This window comes from Phoenix dactylifera, chromosome 1 (genome assembly GCF_009389715.1).
Source record: "Phoenix dactylifera cultivar Barhee BC4 chromosome 1, palm_55x_up_171113_PBpolish2nd_filt_p, whole genome shotgun sequence".
Taxonomy (NCBI): Eukaryota; Viridiplantae; Streptophyta; class Magnoliopsida; order Arecales; family Arecaceae; genus Phoenix; species Phoenix dactylifera.
The window spans coordinates 28,371,861-28,382,367 of record NC_052392.1 but is presented as its reverse complement, the minus strand read 5'-3'; the positions used below and the strand labels follow the sequence as shown (position 1 = coordinate 28,382,367).

Genomic DNA, 10,507 nt, shown 5'->3' with positions numbered 1-10,507 from the left:
GGTCCATTTGCTCGTCAAGGGAAGCTTGAGTTACGCATTCTTTTGAACCTTTTCTGCTGATGGTCTTTTACTTTTGCCAAGCTGAGTTACGCACTCTTTCGAACCTTTTCTGCTGATGGTCTTTTACTTTTGCCTGTTCATTCTTTGAAGTTCAGTCTCTATTTTTTATATAAAAAAATATTCGCATTCATTAGTGCAATGGAATCAAATGATCTTATCTGATTCGAAAAAATTAGTGCATTCGCTAATGGAGCTTTCTTTTTAAAAATATATTCTTTGGTATAAGATGCTTCGACAAATTTATATAGCATTATAAAAGCCTCATGCATGTTGTCATATGAATTTATTTATGACATCTGATGTGATTGTCGGCTGTTCTGTTCTATGTCAAACTTCAACAAAATTTGCTTGTCAAGAGCTTTCCTCGCCATTACTAATGTCAATTCCTTACCTAAATTCTTCTATTCGACTTTATACCTGCCAAAGTATGCTAGGGAGAAGAATTTCCCTTCAGCCTCTGTCACATTGTCCGTGTCATTCTCTGATGACGGATTTACAAAATTATGTGCATTAAGTGCTTGTGTGAAGGGTTCAATTTGAAATGCCTCTTTGGTGATCATGTGGCTTGGTTAGCTGACTGCAGTTGCTAACTGTTTGATTAGGACACTGTTGACACAAGCCATAGTCTCACTTGCATAAAGGCATCATTACAGCTTCATTTCTCAGTTCCTCAAGAAAAAAGGTTCTTAAAGAGTAGTCAATTGAACTCTCTGAATTAAGAATTGCCCTTTCTTGAACTGGTTTCTGTGTTATTTGTCAACACATGGTGCAATCTGGTCTAAAAGAGTAGCCCCATCTTGTTTTGGTTCTGCAGCTGCTATGCTGAAATTCTATACTTCCATATTCCTGAAGTCCTTGTTCTCCTGCATTTAGAGTTCGTGTTGTGTCGGCGGAGATGGCTATGATTGAGTTCAAAAGGAAGTAGACAATGCAATACACTCCAGCATTAGAGGATGGAAGAATGGTCCATACTATTTTACAGTTTCATAAAATGCAATATCCTTTTTCACATGCTTGGTTTTCAAACCAATGCTTTTCTTTGTATGTTTTCTTGTTGCTAGGTTTTGCCTATGAAGAGGTATGTCACTTCACGCAGGTGCATCTAGAAGGTATAGCATTAAACCTCTATATATTCTCGAAATTAATTCAACTAAGATGCTCTTGATCTCTATCTGAGCTTGTACGTCTGGCATTCCAAGTGACAAAGAATTCGTGGTCCCAAAGCACTCTTAAGTTGTTCTCCAAGCGTGCAAAAAGAGAGCTTCTCTCGTGCCTTTTTCGGTGGCCGTGATCCTTTTTTCAGTTTGCCTTATGGGCACAAGGATGCCTGTTCATTTCATTTGCTTTTCCTCTCAATAGAACAGTGCCAGAGCACGCGCAATTGGCATTAGAACGCCTGAAATTTCACACCAGATGGCTCGTGTGCGCTTAAGAATCCTGGTCCCTTTATTGCTGATTCTGCTCCCAATTTGGCTTCCAGCTATCAGAAACTCAGAAAAGCGAAGGTGGCAATCCTTTTTTCAGCCGTCTGCTTGTAGCTTTCCGCCCAGAAAGCCTATAAATCCCCCTGGCTAGCTCCTAAAATCTTTTCAGAAACAAAGTGCTAACTGCTCACTTAGTCACTTTCACAGATGAAGGCTGGTCATTTCCCATTTTTTCTCCTCATCCTTTTCCTCCAACCAATTTGGAGTGTGTCTAATGAAAGCACTAGTGGTAAGACTGCTGGAGTTCCCCAATCAGCAGAACAATTTCAAGGTTTGGATCCTCAAAATGCTTTGTTTTTAGTTACCACAGTGACCTGATTTGTTCATGAAGCACTACTCATTTCCAAGGAGAAACCACTAAAAAAAACTTCCTTGACTCATCCTACAGTAGTTTACAAGTTCTAACAAAAAAAATCGTCTTCTCTGCGAGGTTTTCCTAGGCCTAGATGCTACCGCAAAGCTGAGCGAGGACCTGGATCCTATGAAAGGGCTGAGTCACTCGGGGAAAGGTGGCGCTGGAGGCAAAGGTGGTGGGAGAAGCGCTGGTGGTGGCGGTTCACAAGCTGCCCGTGAGCCACGTTCGGAACGAAGTAGTGATGCACCATCTATCCTATTGTTAAGTCTTTCCTTCACACAAGTCATCTTCCATGAGCTCCTTGTTTCTGTTTTACTTTTCTGAGTTTGGACTTCAAAATTAGCATATTTGTACCATCCGGAATGAGCATGTGTCCTTTGATCATTGTTGTTGTGGTATGGATACTGATTAAGAAATAAAATTATTGTTTGGAGTTGGAGTCGTCAGAACTCTTGCAGCTGGTATATATGGTGCCTTCGGTTTTCGGTGCAAGAGTCTTCAAGGCTTTCTTTAACATGGGGGCAATAGGTTAATTCAATAAACTATCAAGGTTTCGATCTTAGATCACTGAAAACTCCTACTTTGAATATGAGCAATATTAGCGTATGAAGCAAACTGTTCCATCTCCTACTTTGAATAGCCCACAAGCCTTTGTCAGGACCATTATGGAGATTTGGAGGCTCAAGGTGAATGAATCTTTCACTATACATTAGGGAAACAAATGAAAGAAAAACAATGCCATTAACCTGTTTCACATCGAGTGATTGAGAGAGCTAATACTCCTTTTCGTTCGAGCCAACGAAAGGATTTTAGACTATTAATCTATCCCAAGAAAGGAATTCTATCAAAAAAAAAAAATCCCATGAGAGAGATTTACAAGTTTGAGAATATATTAATGGATGGAAATCACATGAAGTTAGATATCCCATGCGTCTACCGGTTGGTGCATTCTCCCATTCTAAAGGTGGCATTAGTTAGATTGTTGCAGGTTGCATAATCAACACACAACTAGCAAAGCAGAAACTTTGCCATCATGTTTAGACTGAAGGAGTCTCAAATGCTACTTCAGAAAATGATGTAAAAATTATCTGCATTTTTTTTTTTCTAAGATTAAGGAGAGGGAGAATCCCCCCACTAATTTATTAAAAGAAATGAAACAATGAAAGTTCACAATCTGTATATGGTTGCAGTATTTTACTAGAGTTCGCCTAAGTTGTTAAGCTGTAAAGCATGGCTTGCAACATCCTTTTTCTTTTTTTTTTGCTGAATAACCTAAAAAGCTGCCATCAGACAGATATGCATGTTGATCGCTTTTGAAGTAATACATTGCCAATTTATTCTTTCCTTGCCTGCCATCAAACTGCTAGGACTAGCTGGTCCCCAAAGCCTTCCTCCAGTTCTTCTTTCTCCACTTGGTCCACAGTGAATGCAACGTCCCCTTGATACACAAATAGTTGTTAATGACGTCCTAATATTCTTCACGAACGAATAGTGGATAATAAAGAGGTGAATGCTCTAGGTCTCAAACTTTCATCTGCAAATTGTCTCTTGAGTACACGGACATCTCCACTTTGGCACATTCATCATTACGGGTTCTGGAAGCCTCCTTTTTCATAGGTATTAGCATATAAAAGTAACCGATGCACCTAAAACTAACAACAATTATGTTTGCACGTTTGCAAGATGGTCTCATGTAATCCAAGTTCTTCCGGTTGGCATCAGTAATCCATTCCAGGACTTAATGCCATTATATGGTAAACGCAGACAAAATTGAATGAACCCTAACTTTTGGTAAATGCTATTGACTTGGACTCAAGCCCTAACCTCGACTCTGAAATCGGATCCTATGAAATTAGAGTACAAAAATTGATCTTGTTCGGTTCCTTTGATGCGCATTGGAAATGAATTCATTTTCAGCTAGAAAAGGCCTCTTTATTAATAATTCACAATTAGTCGCTAACTATAAAAGATAAAAAAAGAAATCTTATTTAAACTTGGAGTATGGATGGACTGTTCTTATTTATCCTACCTTAGCTGACCTCAAAGAAGGAACTTTATTTTTTGGATACTTTTTTCCTTCGTGGAGGGATTGAAATCTTTACTTTTTTAAAGAACCCACATTTTTTTTACTTCCCTCTTTTTGAGGAAAGCCTTTGTTTGTTTTCACTTGCTATTCGTAATAGGAGGAAGAATGGCTCATAGCCACTTGTGAAGTAGGTTTTATCTTCACTTTTCAACTACTCCATGACAGCTCTACTAGAAGCTTCCTTAAGGTTGATCGTCTTGCATCAAGAAGAACAAAATAAGGGGAACAAGAATTCGGTAACGGAGATTATTTAGAAAAATATTTTATTATAGTTTTTTTGATAGAATAGGACTTTGCTTCGACTTTTAGACCAATATTTGTTTTTGACTGACTCTCATTATGGTATGAAGATTAACAAATTCTCATGATAAATTGGTGAAATTCAGTTAGCCGAATTCCACCCTCGGTGAAATCTCAAATTATGGCCTTCCTTAAGAAATAAATGCAATATCTTTTCTTACCGAGACCAATCTACTGGGTATGGCTTGTTGACCGGCTCTTGCTCACTTACTTCAAGGAAAGGATCTCAGTTGGCTCTTCAAATGCTAATCTTTCTCTATGGAGGTTTATCGGAAAAGAAAAAGAATTTGTGTGGCGCCCCCTCATCCTTGATACTAAACCATATATAGCTGGGGACTTTTTTAAAAATGAGAAGATCTAGTCTTATAGCCTTTTGCAATGAAAGACTGAAACCACCGACTCCTCTTCAACCCGAAGCGACAAAGAGAATGCAGACTGTCTTTCTTGAAAATGAGGGGGTGAGCACAACTATTGTTTGATACCTATTTACTAGCTACTTGACCATCATTTTTAGTCCCCCTCAAGCATAATATAGGATGTTCCTAGGGTCGTAGTAGCATAAGTCGACCCTTCTTATGCTCGACTCAGCTCAGCCATTGAAACAATTGTGTCAAATAGCTGAGTACTACCTATATCAAGAAAAGACAAAACTAGCAACTAATGCCTCTAGTGACAAAACTAGCTCCACTATAGGTTCCCTATTATATACACTACCATCGAAGTTAAAGGAAAAAAAAGGGTGGTGGCTCTCAGAGGCTAAAGTAATCATTTGAAGAGATGCAGAACCTATGGAAGAGGAGCCACGGATTTTCCTTGTTATCATGGATCCTTGGAGGTAGTAGCCTGAATGAACTTAGAGGCCTGAAGAAAGGCTTTCAACTAGATCCGCCTAAGGCTTCGCAAGGTGCTTTGGAAGATAAATCATTTTTAACTAACCAAATATGGTATGAAATGTAGCATATGAGGATCGTTTTTGTCCTCTGGCTCCTTTCGAGAGTTTTTTCTTTCAGTGGTTGAAGGTAAAGTTGAGATAGAAAAAGTGATTGAGAAATGAGCCAACCTCCACCCTTGTATCGCCAATTCGCACTCTAGAATAACATGAGCAGTGGACTTTTGAACCCTAGGGTAGAGATCATAATGAGGTGGTATGTGCAATCTTCACCGATGCAAAATAGCCGAGCACATATGTGATAATAAATAATGAAAGATTATTTGATAAGAGAAAGAATTCCACCTTTCACTAAGAAATAGCAGGCCCTTGATTGATTGATATTCCACTCAAAGTGCTGATATGAACCGTAGCCAACCACCGAGCAAGGATTAGATACGAAACTCCGATTTAAGCAAAGCTTGCCTGGAAGTAGCGTGGAATAAGCTATAAAAAGTTTTAACACGAGGATTAGATATTCTGAAACTCCCATTTAAATCCATGAAAAAATTGTAGCAGAAAATGTTGGCTTCCATTAAGATGCAGCTTTATGGTAATGTACCAATTGAAGGCTTTTGGGCGTAGGGTGGGATTATAGCCCAGTCAAGTTGGCACCAGAAATTGCACCAGCCATTTACTTCATCGAGGAAAGCTTATGCATATACTATCAGAATGAATAATTCTAGGATTAACAGGTAACAAGTCCAAGCTGGGGAACATGCAAACCTTAGGCACATTTTTCCCATCCTACAGTGAGACAGCGAGTCCGCCGAGGAATTACTTTCCTTGTATATAAGCTAAATCTTGGTATGCCTTCCTTCTTAGACTTCATGAGTATGTGCATGAAAGTAGAGACGGTTTCTAGCTTTTTTTTTCACCAAAAAAGAAAAGATTTTCTATTTTAATTTATTGAAAAACTACCGATGAATTTTAGTTTAGATGATACCACTCCTTGCCACTTACATGTTATTCACAATCTCTCATGAGCTAATGCTTCCAAATTATCTCATATAATCATTTTCTATAACAAAACTAATTAATAACTTATTCAGAAATTTATCGCATGAGTTGACTGATTAAAAAGGAAGATTAAATTCTATATTGGATTTATGGTCAAAATTCTTAAGAGTATAAAAAGTGAAACAAATTGTACAACAAAAGGAAAAATTTATAATATAACTTCCTACCCACAGAGTTTAACTATTCAATTATGTCCATATATAATATCTAATTTATATTGTGTCGATTAAAAATATATATGGATACAAATTCAAACATTTGACTAATCTTTTCTGACTAACCTTGTATTCACCATATAAAAATGGACATGAACATAAACATACTAGTTTCAATTCATTTTTGGGCTTACTAGAATTTCATTCTTAAAAATATATAGGCTCAACTTCATAAAAAAACCCTGAATATTATGACTCAATTTAACTTAAACCATGAACTTCAATTTCTCATAATTTGGCTCCCAAGCTTATGACCCGTTAACAATGTGACCCTTTCATCGCTCGGGCGTTAAATAGTTAATGGAAAAAAGGCACGTGTCTTGCATGTGCCCTTTTGGTTTACTTACGTGGCATTTCCGGAAGCAAGCTTTTTTTTTTTTTTTTTTGAAATCCAGGGGAAGGCTAGGGTTTTGTTAGACACTTGCAGCAAGAGAGAGGAAATCTGATAAAGAAAGGCCAACATTGAAAGATGGCATCGGAATATAGAAAGCAAGGGGGCAAGCATTTGAAATCATATTATGGTATGTGCTTCGATTCATCAAGAATGTCATCTGAAATTTCTTCCATTACTATTTGCTGGCTAGGTGTTGTTGATCTTTGAGATGTCAATATAATTACTCTGTTATAGTCTGTTGTGATGTTTCCTTTTTCTTATTTAACTCTGAGTGGCCTGTAATCAACGGAGTGCTCCCCGGGGCCCAAAAAAGGGAAATGAAAATTCCAACTGACGGAAAGTGAAACCTGATCAGTAGAGGAGCCAGGAAGCCAAGAAAACCTTATAAGACAAGAACTTAGTAAGGGTGTTGAAAGCCGTTGGTTTAGGGCTAGTAAACTCTCCTAAGAAAAAACCGGGCTCGACGGGGGTTCAAATTTGAGGGTTGCCCGGTTCCGTTGGCCCCCAGTGCGGCCTCCGAAGCACCGGAATGGGGTGTCTCCGGAATCTCGAAGACTTCAACTGGACTAGGGGGTCGAGCAGTCTCAATTTTACTACTAGATTTGGCGAATGAATGCTGGGCTGGGCCACTCAATGGCGTGAGCCGGTGCAGGATCTTTGAAGGTCCCTGACACGATCATTGGTATGCTTAACAGAGCTACCTGGTCGTGGTTCGACGATTTTCACTAAGGAGAAGTGCATCGCTGCATACCATTTACAAAGCAGGTCTACAGGTTGACTAGAAAGTCTGGATTGTTATTCACAGCGCTTTATCTAAAGCAAATGCTGTTTATCGCTTGCTCAAGCTTTACGCTGTGTGACTATCAAACCAAATCCTTCTTTGCCGGGAATAAGTACCTATCCCTTACAATAATCAAACCCGTGCTTCGACATGAAAAAATGATGTCCTAACCACTGGACGAAAGGGACCAAAAGCAATTTTTCATATACCTCAGCGTTCTTGCTCGAGCTGGATAATGAAAAATTATCATGTCCGGTTCCTTCAGGGATGGGTCTATAAGAATTCCCCTATCCAATAACAAAAGAAACCTGACTTGAATGATCTTGTATTAAGAGCTAAATTAGCTAAGGAATGGGCATAATACGGTAGTAGCATCTAAATGTGCAAATGTCGTGGCAGGCAGCAGGGTCGGTCCAATCGTCTGTAGGTACATTAAACCGCTTGGATCAAAGTTTATAGATCTGATTATTTAACTCTATGTGGCGGGTCATTGCTCTAATTATTTAACTCTATGCAGCCTGTAATTGGTATACTTTACTATAGTTTAAGTATGTGCACTATTGTGATATTTCAATTTTTTTATAGAACCCTATGCAGTCTGTGTAAACTGTGTGACGTGTCTTAGGTATAGGATTACTATATTTTGCGTGCACTGTATTATTATCATACCCCGACCTATCCTTAGGTTGGTCACCGGATACGGCTGCATGAATCCTAGAGCAGTGCTCTAAAGATCATACAAGACCTAAGAATGAACAAATTATCAGTAACTCAAAAATTTAAATCAATAGCTAATAGCCAAATAATCCATTGTAATCAATAATCAAACATATTCAATTACAAAATATTCAAATATCCATGTGGTATTAGAAAATAAACTAACTAATGACTCCATCACTTGAGCTCCATGTCCAACCCAATAGAGACTATGCGTCCTGCAACTCTGAAATAAAAAGAAGAAAGATGGTGTGAGCTTTATAACCTAGTAAGAATCCCCACACACCACACCAATACAATATTATAATTCAAAAATAGCAAATAAACAGTATCAAAGTGAAAATATAAATCATGAAATCTCATATTAAGTATCCAGTATAACTCAAACCATTATATATACATATAATATACATTATGTATCATCATGAATCTATCACAAAATACTCTCAGTGGTTTCATGACTTATTATCTATTTCTCATTAACTAAATTCAAATCAATCAACAACTATATTAGGTTATGGATTAACCACGGCCAAGCTCCAGCTCGTGACCAACAAGCTCAAGTACCATGTTCCTTCCTATAGCAGGGCTATCCACAATGCAATGTTCTTGCCCATGACGGGCTATCCATAATGCCACATTCATGCCCTTAACAAGGCTATCTATATTGCCACATTTCTACCTATGATGGGGCTATCCATAGTTTAACATAGGTAGTCTAAACATCTATTTTATAATCATCAATTTATTAATCTCATTCATACCAAATAATATATATAACATTAAATTCAAGTAACTAATATCATATTCCAAATATCTGATAAGTCATCAATATTTGCTATATGCATATAATATAGAAAACATAAATATTCGTGCCAGCAATCATATATTAGCAACAATCAGCTATGTAAAACCAAAACCACACAATAAATATATGTATACATGCAAGTGATTATGTCATGGATTCTTACCTTACTGGTGATAGACTTAAGTACAGCGAACACAAATCCACTTCTTGATCTATGAACTCGAGGGCAAAGTATTCTGCTCAACACCCTCTAGTCTCGACGATTGCTCACCTATAGGGCCAGATCTCATCATCAAAAATTATAACCATCCATAAATTATGGTAGATGGTCGTAACAAAATCAGTCCGAAAACCCCTCCTGGGCTCCATATCGGCGACCCGGGATCCCTCTTAGGGTCAACAGTTATCCTGAGCTTACCTAGACATATGGACCTTCAAAGGTCCATTAATCATTGTAGAGAGAGAGGAAGAGAGAGTAGAGGAAGGTGAGAGCTGTCCAAGTTGCTACAATGGGCCGTTGGGCAGCAACCTATGGTGGCGTCCCGGCGGCAAGGCAACGGCGATGATCTGTACAACGAGCCACGGTCGGTGTGGTCGGCAAAACAAGAAACTAGGGAGAGGAAGTATAGAATAGGGCAATCTAGCCATTGGCGATGGCCAAGGGCTAGGAGATAAGTATAGAAAGGGGGTTGAGGTTGATTATCTTGCTCTGGCAAGGTAATCGATGGCAGCTCGTGCATAACACTCAATGGAAACCAAAGGAAAACTCAATGGGATTCGTCGGACTAAGTCTGGCCCTGCTGATGATATGTACTCATTAGAACAATGTAAATTTCATTTTAACTTATGACATATTCTGCTTTATGTCAGCAGCAAGATGGTTCACTAAGTTTAGTTCATTACATGTTGCAATGCATCCATTTTGTCACTTTATTACATGTATTGGATTTAATCAAAACAGAAATTAAACATATCAGGATTGAACAATACAGAAAATTAGCGAAGCATCAACATGATAACATAAATAAGTACAAAAGGCAGTAAATTCCATTCACTCCATAACATAGATACAAAAGGCAACATCTGCTCTTACAAGCATTCACCCAACCACTAAAGTTACCGAAACTACACAACTCCTAACATATTATAAAATATGGCACTTTCACAACAATTTAAGGGAGGTGAGATAGTTGCCCTTTTAGAGTGTTTGGGCACGTCCCTTGTACCTATCAAACCCAAAGTATTATTGCCAACACCAAGAACAACATCTTTCTTGTGCCCTATGAACTCATTGCAGTGCCCTTCAAGCTCTGGATGGCCTCACACATTCTTGAATTTCACCACCTTTCCTATTTAGTG

At 38.4% G+C, this 10,507-nt stretch overlaps 2 long non-coding RNA genes across 2 annotated transcripts; both read left to right on the top strand.

The window, feature by feature from the left end:
- The first annotated feature begins 477 nt into the window (after positions 1 to 477).
- LOC120112287 lies at positions 478 to 1,388 on the top strand. Its single transcript, XR_005513762.1, has 3 exons — positions 478 to 742; positions 875 to 1,024; positions 1,122 to 1,388. It is a non-coding gene; the product is annotated as an uncharacterized LOC120112287 (long non-coding RNA).
- An 8-nt stretch (positions 1,389 to 1,396) lies between these two features.
- Positions 1,397 to 2,345, top strand: LOC120112290. Its single transcript, XR_005513765.1, has 2 exons — positions 1,397 to 1,815; positions 1,985 to 2,345. It is a non-coding gene; the product is annotated as an uncharacterized LOC120112290 (long non-coding RNA).
- The last annotated feature ends 8,162 nt before the right edge of the window (positions 2,346 to 10,507 follow it).